General features: G+C 37.5%; 1 protein-coding gene across 8 annotated transcripts in view; it reads right to left on the bottom strand.

Moving 5' to 3' along the window:
• LOC105193894 (neurotrimin) overlaps positions 1-13,208 on the bottom strand; it is a 186,232-nt gene that overhangs the window by 46,018 nt on the left and 127,006 nt on the right. The window lies entirely within an intron of this gene.

Below are 13,208 nucleotides of genomic sequence, written 5' to 3'. Positions count from 1 at the left end.
CCACGTTGGCGAGATAAAGCAATACATATTAGCGATATTTTGTCCACAATATGTCATTTTGAAACCGTTCCATAGATTTATATGCGAGATGGTTGCATCGAAGTGACAAGTGACATGCGATGAACACGGGCATACGTCGCCAGGAACATCGTTTACGCCGTTCACAAGTGACGCGCATCACTTTGAAACTATGAGACTTATGAGAAATTTATCTTCTCTTATCACATCAGACACGACGATCATGAGAATGTGTTAATTTATTGTTAAATAACAAAAGTTTTATTTAAATGAAGGAATTTTTGAGTGTAAAAAATTTAATAATTTTAAAAATTATACAGTATTGATAAAAAATTTATAGAAGTAAAGAATTTTTGCGATAAAAAACACCTAACGGTACGATTTGACTATTCTAGTTACGAAGTCTCGTAAAAAAATGTATAATGTGCGTAAAATTTGTCGACCAGGGGTAAACGTTACGAAATTCGATGCGATCTCGTCATTGGATCGTTTTTTCTACAATCGTCTGCTGCGCTATGTAAAGGTAGTAGGATGTCGAATGACTGTGGCAGCGACTCGAGCACAGTTCTGACGAGTGTAAAATTACAGTGAGTTGTTTTAAAATGCCTCGTAGTACTTTTTTTTGTACAATTGAAACATAAATCTGATGCTCCATAACGCACTAGAGTCTGTAATCGAATGTGCTCGAAGAGCAAAGTTTTTGAATTTGTTGATAAAATAAATACATTTAGCTGTCTTATAATTGATAATTATTCTATTAATTGATTCTTAAGCAATTTATAATTTTTAATCTAGCATGGCAATAAAATTTTTCATGATATTTTTTTTTATTTGAACAATCTCTCTGAGCAAAGATAAAGTTTTTTTCATTAAAAGTCTTGTTTTTACTACTTTTTGAAAACGTTTTATACTGCAACAGATAGCATATGTATGTTTTGTCAAAATGTTTCCTGTTTACAGTCTTTTGCATTTTACACTCGTAGAACGCGTTAGCATAACGAATAGTGATAACAATTCTCTCTTGTTACGTTTTTTTATCCCCATTCTTTAAAATGTGTCCAAATCTATTAGCATTATATATCCTAATTATTCCAATTATATATTCTACCTAGAATTAAATATAGTTTATCTTAACTAAAGAAACAGGATATATAAAATATACTACACCATACGTTATATATTTATATTTGAAATCTAGATTAGTGCATATGAATTGTCGGGAATTTTGTAGATGGTAACGCATGATAACGTTATGATATTTTCCAGCAAATTCGAGGTGACGAAACTATCTAAACTTGGAGATTATGACAACCGTTTGTCGCGAGTTTAACGATGTTCAGTGACGGTGCTTCCCCAATAGTTATATAACTTCGTGCGTCTCATAAATGCGAGCCACGGAGCAACTTGAGGATAATTACATTCGCAGATGACAGAGAGTAAAATTACTTGCATTATGAGCACGAGAGTAGTAGATTACACGAGGGAAATGTAAATTTGTAAAAGCCAATATATACGCATGTTTTGTGCCCTTCGCGCACAAGTGAAAATTTGAAATTACAATTACGAGCACTGCAAATAATTGCGCGGCATGTTGCGATAAATTAATGGCGATTAATGTAAATCTATCGAAATGCTACGTTTCGTTTAACTTTGGCTGTGGGCAAAAAAATTTATGATAATTTCTACAAGATAATTTCGCAATAAAGGCTTAATTGTGAAACAAATGTATTACGTGAGGATTTCATTAGTGGCGAAATATATATTGTATTCTGTCAACGTCTGGATTTGTACATGTTTTATTAAAATACCATTTACTTTTATAGTTTTAACACACGTACATATAAACACTGAAACACGTTAATAATATAACAAAATTTTTTCCGACTGTGTATTACCGTAAAATAAACAACGTATTCTCTTACACTTTATAATATTTTTGTTGCGACTCTTTTCTTTTGCCATTCTATTGGGTTTTCAACTTTTTTGTTACATTCAAACTTGGATAACTGAATTCCATCCATTGACCACGACTGCTGTTCCATTCGAGCTTCGCTAACGGTGTACTGCTAAGGAAGGTTTCATTGTTGGAGTTCGCATACGAGCCGTTCTGCTGCGTTGCTTTTTTCTCTCTCCCTCTCTCTCTCTCTCTCTCTCTCTCTCTCTTTCTCTCTGTTTCTTTTTCTCATTTGGCACTGGTGTAACCAACACTGTGCAATTGCGCAACTGCATTTTCTGCACTATGGCGCCGATGTTTCGAGAGGCGGCATTTATTTAGGACGTAGCCTCTTCATGAAACTGCGATATCGCGTGCGTCCGTGGTAAGATTAATGGACCAATCTTGGCGCCGGGCGCGGTTACGCGCAATCAGGAGACAGCTTTTCGGAGCTTCGGCCTTTCATCGTGATAGTGACGTAGATACATACGTGCTCGCCGGCATGCTACGCCCGGCTTACGCAGTTCAGACTATTCAAGTCTGCGATATTTACTTTACGTTCCGCCACGTAAGCTCTGTGAAACGTACCTGCGTTATATGTAGCAATGTAACGCAGTCATAGGATTGCATTATATTTAGAATGAGTGAAAAAAGTACTACTGTTGCGAGTAAGCTGAAAATTTTTATATACGCAGTGACATCGTCGTTCCATGTCACGCGAAATTCGAGCAACGATGAGCCTTTCGAAAATTAAAAAACATGGAATTCAAATAAGTATTGTAAGTTTCTTTATTTCATTAAAAAAGGAGGAAACTCAAAAACGCTGTAGACGGTTATCGAACGATGTAATATTTGTTACAGACGCTCGGGTCACTAGGGAACGAAATCGATTTGTCTTTTCTCGTGAATTCACATCGAAAGGTCAAACTCTGCCAGGAACTATTTATCAAGAAACCGGAATACCAGAAGGAACGCTAAAAAAAGGAGGAGGAAGTCGCAAGAAAGAATAATGAACCCGGTTGAAAAATCGAGGCACCTCACCAAATTATTGTTACTTTTTTCGTGTTGCGTTTTATTCGCCGTGCTCCGATAAAATATTATCGTTTCTCTACCTTCGTGAAATCATATCTGTCATATCGAATTTATTGTCAATAATCTTGTTACTTTTCCTATATTTCTATAATTCGATTTAATTGATATGTAAAAGAAAAGTCTGAATATGTATAAACGAATATAATATAATAATCAAGAATCTGCTATCCCGCAAGATTTACATTCATTGATTGTAACATGTTTACAAGTGTGCGTAGTATGAATATAAAGGAAAAATTATCAGACTCTCTCTCTCTCTCTCTTTCTCTCACTAAAAATATATTTTATCAGCGAAAGAGCTTGCGTGTTTAATAATTTTTCCATTTAAATGCAATTAAACAGTTCATTGTTTTGATTATTGAAATTTATAAATAAATTGAAACGTGAGACAATAAAAAGTAGATTATGTGCTTTTGAACAGCCACCGGTATTATTTTATGACAAGCATTAACTTGCTAGATCCAACTACGGAACACTTTTGGTTGAATTAACTTCATTGTTCAAAATGCGTATGACAGCATTATGTTCTACATCTACGTGGCAGTAATATTTCCATGTTTCTCATGCATTTTCTCGAACGTACCTCTACTATTCACTCTCGCAAAACGCTGAGTCTCCGCAAATAATGAAAGTCGTAATACGTAAGATAATTTTGTGCACATTGATTATTCACTTTGTTCCGCTCAATGGTTCTCGACCGCATGTAAATCCCCGAAGGATCGTGAGTCTCCAAGCGACACTAGGAAGTTGCACAAGGATGTAAGATACGATGCCTAATACAGCTTTATACACCCAAAGGAGTGTTTTACCCAAGTTGGTTCGTTCCGGTCTGTCGCCACTTTTCCGATAGGCTCTTTAACTAATTCAAGCGGCGGAGCCGTAACAACTGAGATAAAATTCAACAGAGGATTAAAAAGGCAAAGGCCGGAGAGGCAAAATGCTCAACTCGCGCCGTGTACCGCTCGCATATTAAATCGGTGAACATCTACTCCGTTAAAACTCCAATTAATTAATTAATTACTTTCAGAGAACAAAGCTTGAAAAATAAAACCGTATTCTTCCATAGTTAACGCTTCCAAACTAAAACAATAAAACAATTCCTCTTATTTTAATGATGTTTTATAATGCTGACGCTGATAATTATAAACTCAAAATAATCTTCGATAATTCTGGGCACCTTGAAGTACCGCTAATTGCACCTCGTATTCAGCTTTTAAAATTAATTAATATCTTCTTCAGTTATCGGAAAATACGTCAAAGTCGCGCCGCGCGCCGGTTCGCAATGGCTACAAAAGATGTACGAATCTCGAGAGGTTAAGGATATTACGGAAATCTGCAGAGGAATAAATTTAATTTTGCACTCAACCATGTTAATCCTTTTCTCTTTATACACTGCCTGGATCTTCCTTCTAGATTGGGGAGAAGAGGTGCGAGTTGCGAATAGAAGTAACGCAAGTGGAGGGTGGCTGGGAAGGTGAAGAGGTGCAACGAGGTCAAGAAAACGGTACCGTGGAAAGGGAAAGGATAAGAGATCTGCAGGAATAAAAGGCACTAACTCCGAGGTACCGACAGATTGAAAAACTAGGTAAAATTGGATCTTGGAGCTGTCTTCATTCGCGGAAGCGCAGAAGTGGCAATCGCGCGGCAAATTAAGCGAGGCCATCGTAAAGGAGCGAAAATGGTTATGCTCTGTCCTAAACTTACCGCCCTTTCTTCCCTCTCTTTTTTCCCAACTTTTTGCGTCCCCATTAAATAATAGATGAATCAAAGTAATGTGCCCTTCCTCCGCAGTGGAGCATAGTTCAAGTTAGGGGCAAGTTTCTAAAGCCTCTCACAATCTCTCTACAATCCTGCAGTTATAGCATTTACAAGGTATCGACTTAGTGCATTAAGGACTTCATCTTGTATCTGCGAATTTTGATCCAATAAAGGAATATTTTATTTAACGTAAAGGTATAATTTATGTATAAAAGAAGATAAATACTTTTTTAATAAGTCATCTGTTTATCGTAATTAATCATTTTTTTTAATTTACACATATAAATATAACATTAAAAAAAATCAAGTCAGTAAACAAATATGAATTCAAAGTGTAGTAGTAATAAACATAGAATGACATAGCAAAAGAATAATAGCGTTTTAAAAGTATAAAAAGAAGAAGAGTAGTCTATAATCTTTTAGATAAAATGTATATATAAATGTTTAAAAAATGGAATGACGTTTCATGTTAATTTATATGAAGTATAAAGAATTTTGTTTTTCTACAAATTAGTAGCAATTAAACACATTCATTAGAGATGCGGAAAATATTAAAACTAATACATCGTAATTATATTTGTGTTAGTTATTAATTAATAATTGTATGTTTGGAATGTGACAATCATTCCGCACAAATATTGGAAATATATGTAAAGAATGAATTATAAAAATTAAAATCTTTTTAGATATATCTATAATTACCGTTCTCGATCATTATTTTAATTTTTTGTTTCAGTCACGTTAAATTTTTAATCGATATCTTATTAACGGTATTAATAATGGAAAATTTATCGTAAAGAAAAAGAAAAAGAAAAAAATAAAATTTCTTCTGCTGCAAAAGAAGAAATTGGCTAATAGTGTAAATGACACGTTATTTACTGATGTTTCGGATTCAATGAAATGCTCATTACGAGCCCGTCTAGCCAATACTATTCCATACTTTTATTCGTAAACCATGTCTTGGTGCGATAAATAAAATATGTGTCAAAGTATCGTTCCTCTTGCCCTCTGCCCGGCACGACCGCTTGGCCCGAAGTCAGCATAAGTTTCCAACTTGGTGGTGAAGGAAGCCCCTTGCGGCAACTTGCGTACCCGCAGAATCTCGTGAACAGACTCAGCTCACGCCAACCTCGAGGAAGAGTAAGGCGGTGGAAGGTATTTCTTGGGTCGCGGCATACTCCTCTCTCATCCCGAACACGTACCAGCACGCGCGCATTCCCTTATCTAGACCAGCAGAGGCGTGTAGCCGGGCGCAAGCCCATTTCTTCGTCAGATGAAATGTTAATAGCGACGAAGATGCGTGCAAGTTGCAAACGCGAACTTTTCGCGTAGCACCCGGCATTGCCCGCCAGTCGCGCATTCTTTTTACACGGTTCGCCGAATATTCCGCGTTCTTCCGAGCGCATGAAACGGAGTGTCTCGAATTCTCTCTCGGCCGCGTTAACAGCGTGTGCTCTCTTCATTTTTTTGCTAACGAGAAGCTCGGGCGTCGGGTGATTCATGGAAACCCGTAAATCAACTTGACTACCTGCTCCTTAAGGGAATAATTTCGGTCTCTTTTTACCAAGTGATTTATGAATTAATATCTTTCTTAAACCGTTATATAGTGTATTCTGTGTACGTGTGAATGGTCAGTACAATGTATGCTAAACTTTCATTGATTAATTTATTTCTCACAAATTCGTCGTTCTATTTAAGAAAAATTTAAGAAAAATTAATGCATGACAATTATTAAATAGACGTACGTAGTTCTAGAAACTTGAAAATTATAAAAACTGCTCACTACATTTTAATTTTCGCAAGAATAATATTATAGGGTGTGTCCTGAGACTTAATAGTTTTCTATTCTCATTATAATTGTGCTATTCAGGCGAGTGTTGCAAGTAGTCAGAAAAACAAAGCGTAAGTTGGATGAACAATCATAGAACAAAGGAGTGTTGCGAGACCGCGCAAACGAAACAAACCACAATATTATAAAGTGACATGAAGTAGAAAGCAACTTAAATGTGCTAAATTTAACAATACAATAATGTCACGATGGTTGCTTTTTGATGCGTAATGAGCATTCCGATTATTTTACAGAGTGTCAACTATTAATAACATGTTTGTATTTTCTACATGAGATTTCATTAATACCATCAGAAATAATTAAAACCAGTATTTAACGTAGCTTTGTCCATTTGATCATATTTTGACGGATTACACGAAAAATGTGGTTTACCCATTGTCATATATTTTGATGGTAATATGTGTCGCATATTTTCCGATATCGGAGTCCAGGCTTTATTCATAATCATTATTTATGAAAAGCAGAACATTCATTATCCTCGATATGATTAAAGTTTCTGCAACCACATAAATGATATCCGTATAACATCTTTTTTTTTTTAATTTGTACGTAAAGCATTATCGCGAATATTATGTTTGATAATGCTGCGTGGTGTATAACTTTGTCATTAGTATGGCGTTAAATTATATCGCCTAATTGTGAGAAGACGATCTGTACGTAATGCATCTAATACCGGCATCAATTAACTTTGTTCCCACAAGGGTGAGGTACAAGTAGCTCGGGGCTTAGCAGTAGATTCGAAATATTCACATATCTCGTATCTCCGACCTAAGCATCGCGTTACATCTGAAGGCTATCAGTAAAATCGATACATTTAAATCGGATGCTATGCTCGATTTCGTGACGCGCGTGTATCAACCGACAAATACTACGCGCAAAAATCTGCAAAAAATCCCTGGTTTCAGAGCGAGGACCATTCGTCTGTGTTAAAAAGGGATTCACTGTCGATATCGGTGCATACATCACACACGTGATCGATGATGGCGATTCCAACGGATCGCAGCAACCGGTTATTTCATGCGCAGATTGAGAGAGGAACATTGTTTCGGCTTAAAGATAACGCTTTGTTTCCGGTGTTCCGTGGTGAACAATGCACGCACGAAAATCGAATAACGCTCATAAAGCTGTAGATAAGCGCCGGCTGGGTGGAAAAAAGCGCGGCTCAAGCAGCTTTCATATTTCACGACTGCCACTTGCGCCATATTTTTCATTTTACTCTATTCTCGCCCTTTTTAATTACTGATAACGCGAGAAAAGCCGCACAGCGTAACCCGGAGCGCGCGATCGCGGAGATTTGTAGCCGACATCGGGCCGCGAAATTAAGTTTTACAAATTTACAGTTTATTATTCCGCCGGATGCAATACGGATGAAATGGCTGAATAAATAATGTGCAATAATATTATTTATAGCTATACTTGCAAACCTCGCAATATTCCAATCCAATGTTTCATGTTCACCTCGCGGACTCAAAGACAAAATTCGCTCGAGAGACCGAATATAACGATAAACGTGCGTCGTTCGTGAAAAAAAAAAGAAAAGTATAAAACGTACGTTTCAACGTCAGTTGTGGGACATTGCGTCGTGGGAAGCTTTTAATTATCGTAATGCTCGTACGCGAGTGTGATTTTCTAGAAACGTAGGCTGGCCGGGCGTGGATGCGGCTAAATCGAGTTATCGACGCCGTCGCACCCGTCGAAAGGTCGCAGCGGAACGTGTCGACGTACTCTAATTCGCGATCTGCAAATCTCCCGCGCAGTAAAACGCCGCGCGAGGCGGCGCGGCGCGGCGCGGCGCGGCGCGGCGTGGCGGCAACGCGCGATTCGCATGGCGCGGATCAATTGGAGCGCACTCTTCGACGTTGCGAGAGAGCGTTCACTGCGGATCCCGCGTTCCCGATGGTCGTGAACGATCGATACGCGAAACAAAGTGCCGACCGTACACATTTCTATACGTTCCAATCCGAAGGGCAATTCAATTGCGGTGGACGTCCCATACGGGCATCTGCAATATTCTCCGCGAGCAATCGTCCTCCAGAGACCGTCAATGTATGCGCTCGCACGGCTCCCAATGACATTTACATTTATATTGACACGGCGCTCAATGGGATCTTGAACAACGGCGAATGCTTAAATGCATTTGCGACCGCGGCTTAACGACCGGACCCGAATTTTTCCGGTGCCGGATCGGCGCGCGGACGCGCGGGAAATGGTACGCGCGAGGACGCGCCGATAACGCCGACGCGTCCCGCAACGGATGCCGAAACGAGGATTCAATGCGATTAAGTTTTCACGTTGCGGACACGCGGACATCGCGCACGTAGCTCGCGGTACAAGTGCGTTAACTCCTGTACGCGCGACTTTTCGACAGAATTATATTCAACGGAAATTCACTTTTATCTCGTCGCATTTGTGTGTAAATTTGATTGAGAAAATAAATTCCTCCACTTGACGTATGAGTGCATTATGACGCGTATGGCTAATGTTACGAACTTCGGAGTTGAATAAAATACGTAATATTATTTTTTGGAAAATATTCGAATTTTCTATAGACAAATGCATGGAAGTAACGGTACACAAAAGTAGTTTTAGTAATTACATCAATACTAATGTAATTAATATAAACTAAACCCAGTAGTGAGTATTAATGACTAAATCTCAGCACTGAATTAACACATCATTGATATTCAATAATATTTGATATGAAATAATAGTCTAAATTTTAGTGATTAATGTTTAATGGTATTCTAAACTATCGATGTTCTGAATTATCTAGATATTATTTCCGTTAGAAAGAGACTTTGAATATATATCGAAATAATAAATTTATACATTGCCCTTATAGAAATGTATTACTGGTAGTAATAAATTTGCCAGTAATTTAAGTAATATATTACTTGTTTTAGTAATTTAAAAGTACTATTACAGGCAAATTTATTACTACCAGTAATACATTTCTATAAGGGTGTAAACAGTAATCCTTCTTATCGATTGAGAGGTATAGAATGTTATGCTTCCACAGGGAGTTATGGTTATTACGAAATTCTCTTTGTGAATGTGCCAATAGACACAATACTCATGTAATTTTCATTCTCGTTAGAACACATATCGATAGAACGCAAGGATACAGCTAATAATAGATAAGAATCTGTGTCACGTTTGTCTGGCTTTCGCGTAACTCTCTTGATAGCCCGGTTTATTAATATCGAAGAATTCCAGCCGAGAATAATCTACGATACTATATTCTATCTGTTGTCGGGATAATCTTTATCACGTTATCGGTAAAAATACAACAAAAATAGAAATATCCGTTCTGTTCTTAAAGTCTTGGTACAACGTAATAGCGCGCGGAAGAATCGATCACTTTCACGACGTTGTACACGTAGCAACGTAATCTTCCTTTGGACTCTTTAATTCGGATAAAGTACTCGTGTCGTTCGAAAACAGCCTACGGCCGCTTTTTTCGGAATCGGTTTCGAAAATTGGAAGGAAAAAGATTGCATCGTAATGGCTGGTTGCACGGCCGATATCTCGGCGATTCATACTCCACGCGTACCTTCAACCGCGGTAAGAGCTGTAACCAAATTCGCCTCACGTATTTCCATGGCCCTTTAAGCGCGACCTCGTAGACCACGGCGTCCTGCAATTTATCTAGAATGACGTTCTATTAAGATGGGATTCGGTCGCCTTCACTGATCCTTACCAACTTCCGAGGTACACAAGAGACGAGAGCCTTTCGCTTCACGGATAGCTGGACTGCGCGAGGGCTAATGAGTTTGTAACTTTTTAAACGGTCCTTCAGCGAGCGCGCGATTCTTAGTGTCAGTCTAAGATGTCGATAGTCGATACTCGACACGGTGATTTAAGACCTCCCTTCGAGAGCTACGGCAAGTTAATTGTAACCTGATAGCGTTTTAAATTCACCCGCCGGATATTGATTTACCGTGGTTGCAAACAAAATGAACCGCTGTCGCAAGGAATTCAATTATTTTTCAAACTAATCAGGTTTATCTATCGATTAATTTCAAAAGTGAGATATTGCTGTAATCTAATAAAATAATACAATAATCTAAACAATATTTTACGATAATAACTATCTTATACAGTACGTAAATGTAAAAACGTATAATTAAGTATAGAAGTAAAAATTAAGATAATTTTTTTAGAAAATTAATATATTATTTAATATTGTAAAAAACATTGAAAAGACACAAGAAAAAACATAGGAAAAAAAGAACAAATTAACTTGTTTGTGTTTGATTGTTTAAGCAAATATCATTAAAATGTGTAACATTGTTATATTCAATTTATTATTATATGATCCAGTTTATTTGATAAAAAAATAATTTTTAAGAAAAAAAATAACAAAATTGAGTTTTTTGTGTTTATCAAAAGAGCATTGAAAAAATATATATTACATATTTGTTTATACAAAATCTATACAGATGAACCTATGGTCTAGATAGAAACAAAATTAAGATTTTCATAAAACTTAAATCATTTTAATTAAAACAAGCTTCAATGAATGTTAGATTTTAAGAAACCTGAAAATTACGTTTTTACATATATGTATAAAGTAAAATCCAATGCGAGAAAATCAAAGTTTATTTATAAATAATTAAAAAGAGAAAAAATAGACTTTTTATTTATTAATAATCCTAAAACTTTACTGATAATATGCAAATATCATTTTCCCTGCAAAATTTCTCAATATATTGTTTTTAAGTTAATACAAATCACTTACAAAATTTACGATATTTACGATATTTACGATATTAAAATACATCTAAGCATAAGTAATCATATAATTATATTACTATTTTTTTCTGCACCAAAAAATTGTATAATTGTAAAGTTAGATAATATGCAAAGTAGTTCTTAAAAAGTAGAGTATCTTAGAGAGCGGCAGTTATCATAAGACGGCAGTTGAAGCTCCTAATAAAATAAATGCGCTAACGTACTCGTTTGTTCATATTCTCTCCCGTTTTGTAGATTATTATTTTCGAATTATGGGACACAAATGCATTCATTGTGTGCCGAATGAGTTCTCGCTGTACGAGGACATTTTGTTCGTTGGCGACTATTGGGAGACCGTTTCCCGTGTGTGTTGCTCACGCGTCACGTATTATAGCATGCCCGCTCGGCCGAGCTGGAGTTGCGCCACGTATAAGCGTTTTCTCCATCTCGCCTCTCAAGTTTTCACAAAGTACACGGCGCGCGGACTAAAATTCTCACAAAAAGAACGTCTCGTATGCGCCCGGGGATTCGTCGAAATATTTCCGCCAGCTGCCTTTCTTATTCCTTCCACTGTTTCTCTCTGTTTCGCCTTCTCCTGCCCCGCGGACAAACGAGGTGGAGCACACCGTCGTGTCGTGTCGCGTCCGATGAAACGGGCTGAAAGAAGAGGGACGACACGGATTGCACCAACGACATGTAGGCTCCTACTTTGTTATGCCAAAAGGCCGCATGAGCAGTGAGCATAGAGACTGACGCGACGCCGCGGGTCAGTTGCGGGTTTCACAAAGGATCCTTTTGTACCCTTCATCGAAATGTACCGCGTCGATTTCGATAGTTTCGCGAACGATAAGAAGGTATCAAACGGATTTCGTAATTGCAAATCCGGCTGCTGGAATGCGTGCCAAATATACGCATTTTGGCAAGAGATCGGGAAGTTCAATGGCATCGGGATCGATCTCTTTGGCGACGAATGCGCGATGCGCATTACAAACGCGAATCATATATACGTATTTTGAATTGAACTCGATATGATTAGAATTCTAGATAATCAGAAAGACGTCATTTGAAAATCGATACAAAGAAGTTAGATTAGAGATTAGATTAAATTTACATACAATTTCTAAACATTTCAAATGAAAATAACAGTTTTACATTGCATAATTATCTCCGTTACGTTTACATTACAAAAATCGTACACTTATAGATGTATAAGTATCTCATATCGTTTTTCTTATTAATTTATTAAAAGTAACAATAATCAAAAGCGACATGCCAGTGTAATCACATGATTGATAGCTAATCACAGTAGGATGTTCAGTGACGCCTCTCTGATTATCTATCTGACTCCAGGGACGATCGTGACCGGTCGACAAATGATATTCCAGTTCTTTTCAACGAAAGTTAGCTCACTCGGGAGTGCGGCAGAATCCTCTTTTCAATGGCAGAAACTTATTTCGTTTTACCAGCATTGTTTTATTATTTTCGTAGGGATAAAACTTCTCATGAAAGATAAGCGAAATTCGTCAGGCCTCGTCAGACGTGTTTTTTTTTCGCCGCGCAGTGATTTAATGCTCTCACAACGATACTGCGTGAGGAGGAGTGCAAAGGAAGATAAGATGCTCAATCAAAATCATTGCTCGCGGTCTAGCGCGGAGGGATGCGCGCAAGAGAGGGCAATTTCGCGAAGTGTGTCGAGATTAGTGGTAGTCCGTTGTCAGTTTAGAGGAAAATAAGTGGGATAAGATGAGGGTGAAATGACGGGGTGTACTTTATAGGACAACCGCGCGGAATAAGAATGAGCACTGAATGCCGGTACAGTGTATT

The sequence above is a fragment of the Solenopsis invicta genome, chromosome 6, assembly GCF_016802725.1.
Source record: "Solenopsis invicta isolate M01_SB chromosome 6, UNIL_Sinv_3.0, whole genome shotgun sequence".
In the NCBI taxonomy this organism is placed as follows: domain Eukaryota; kingdom Metazoa; phylum Arthropoda; class Insecta; order Hymenoptera; family Formicidae; genus Solenopsis; species Solenopsis invicta.
Note: the sequence above shows the minus strand (reverse complement) of the source record. Positions and strands in the feature narration are given on the sequence as shown.